Source organism: Rousettus aegyptiacus, unplaced genomic scaffold (assembly GCF_014176215.1).
Source record: "Rousettus aegyptiacus isolate mRouAeg1 unplaced genomic scaffold, mRouAeg1.p scaffold_m13_p_7, whole genome shotgun sequence".
NCBI lineage: Eukaryota > Metazoa > Chordata > Mammalia > Chiroptera > Pteropodidae > Rousettus > Rousettus aegyptiacus.
Genome location: NW_023416310.1, coordinates 56,797,211 through 56,799,457, shown reverse-complemented (window position 1 = coordinate 56,799,457; position 2,247 = coordinate 56,797,211). Strand labels below are relative to the sequence as shown.

The 2,247-nt window shown below is 47.8% G+C and overlaps 1 long non-coding RNA gene across 1 annotated transcript; it reads right to left on the bottom strand.

The window, feature by feature from the left end:
• Positions 1-1,158: 1,158 nt before the first annotated feature.
• LOC118605486 lies at positions 1,159-1,958 on the bottom strand. The gene is made up of 2 exons (XR_004952189.1): positions 1,673-1,958; positions 1,159-1,532 (listed from the first exon to the last, which is right to left on the bottom strand). It is a non-coding gene; the product is annotated as an uncharacterized LOC118605486 (long non-coding RNA).
• Positions 1,959-2,247: the final 289 nt, after the last annotated feature.

The following is a 2,247-nucleotide window of genomic DNA, read 5'->3' as shown; positions in this document are numbered from 1 at the left end:
TGCCAAGGGAATTATGAAGTCTTGGTATGTGCAAATAGAGCTTCCAGCAGTCTTCTCTGACATTCCCCAGACAAGAGGGCCTGTAGACCCCCGCCTTGCAGTAAGGCAAAGACACAAAAGTGACTTGTGCTATGTGCTTTAGGCTATAGGCTTTGAGGGAGGCAGTTCTCAGTTGAGAAAAGAGCAGTCAAAGGAAATAAGAAGTCCCTGGAGGGGTGTCATATGTTGCAAGGAATAAGCAAATGTGTGTGTGGAGGGTGGTGGGCATTGCAGGGCACATGTGGGGCAACAGGAATGGTGAGGGGTTTGTATGAGTACAAACCAGGACCACAGTGTGGCGGGGCCTCGTGAACTGTGAACCTGTGGGATCTGAGGCAGCTCTAGAGACCAGCTTTCCTCTCTGTGGACATCAGCAAGGTTGATCACAAATATTCCTGTTTCTTCTCTTTCCATACACACAGTGGCATCGTATGACTCCTCTACCTTTACAATTAGGCCCAGCCATGAGATTTGCTTTAGCCAATGAATTGCCAACAGAAAGGACATGTGTCACCTCTGGACAGAAGTTTTAATAGCTGGTGAGAAGTTTGAATTTCCGTCTTCTGTCTCTACAATTGTGGAAGCACATGTCTAGGTGGAGCCTCCATTGGCCTGAGTTCTCATGCTACCGGGGTACGCAGCACCTTCCTTGCCGACCTATAACGGACAGGTCACGTGTGGTCAGGAATAAACTCTTTTCGGGTTAAACCACTGATATATGGAGGTTATTTGTTTTGACAACAGAATCTAGCACATCCTGACTAATTTCTCTCCATCTCCTTCTCAGTGGTACACCCCCTCTCTCAAGGAGGCCTGTTCTCTCTGTGAATTGACTCCATCTCTTCTCAATAGCAACAAGCTTATTCTTCCCCTGGACTCTAGGACAGTTCTTTCCTTATAGCCTCACCTCCTCCTCATTTCTGCTCCTGTGTAACTTTTGCTGGCTTATCATTCTCCCATGGCCCTGTCTCCGCTTTGTAGCTCTGTCTATAAATACTTCCTTCAGGACGTGTTAGTTCAGAGAGACAGAGAAAGGCTCTGCTTGCCCCAGCTCATCTCTTCATGCCAGGCCACACATGGGCTGTTGCCCAGCCTCTAGACTGGCTCTCTGGGATAATCACTAATCCCCAGCACAAACAGTCGAGAAAGGGGACAAGTAGTAGTGGGGAGTATCACATGATATGAAACATGGCAACTGAGGATGGGAGTGAGACATAGCCACCTGGAAGGGACTACGAGTGGACAGGCACTCACTAGATAGGGGCCGGGAGAGGAGAAGGGAAGGATATTTGCTTTTAAGCATTAAATCATGTTAACCTTCCTTCCATCTATAAGATATTCAACATCTGGCTGAAACAAGAACACTTTAATGGGAACATCTGGCTGCTCACTCTGCACAGTGTGAAGCAGCTGGATCCGTGGCAGCATCTGTGTGAGTAAGCAGAGTAGGGTCTCCTCTGTGTGTTTAACATCACGGTTGTGCTTTCCTGAGCCTGTAACAGAAAACCACACTCAGACTGGTTTACATTTTTAAAAGGGAAATATTTAGCTCACTAGGTTAAAAAGTCCAGAGACGAGGCTGGCTTCAGGTAGGCGTTAATCTAGCAGCTGAAAAATATCACCAAAGACCCACTTTCATTGTCTCCTGCTAGCAACTTTGTCCCAAACTGGCTCTTCTCAGAGGTCCCAAATGGCCTGCCAGGAGTTCTCATGGTTACACTTACCTTGTTCAATCATAAGACTGGGATCATACCTATCCCAGCATCCCTAGCAAAAGGCTTGACATCTCCTCTAATTAGACAGGACTGGGTCACATGCCATACTGATCCCATCACTGTGACCTAAGGGTCCTGGAATGTGCTTAGTGGCTTAGTCACACGCTCCACCCTTGGAACCAGAGATGGAGCCAGCTTCTTCAGAACCCCAAGGATCCCCATGTCAATCTAGAGCACACCAGGAAATGGCAAGGGCACAGAGGTTCATGTGCTGCTAGACACAGGGTCGGGACTAGGGCGAGGCAAAGGCAGAACCTAATGCACAAAATTTAAGAAGGTGCTCATTCTTGGGGCAGGGCCTCAAATTTTGTACCCCAGGTTCCTCTCTTGCTTCACTCTAGTCCCAGCCCTGGGTGCATAACAAACAGTGAACATTTATTATCTCATGGTTTCTGTGAGTCGGGAATTTGAAAACAGCTTAGCTGGTGGGGTT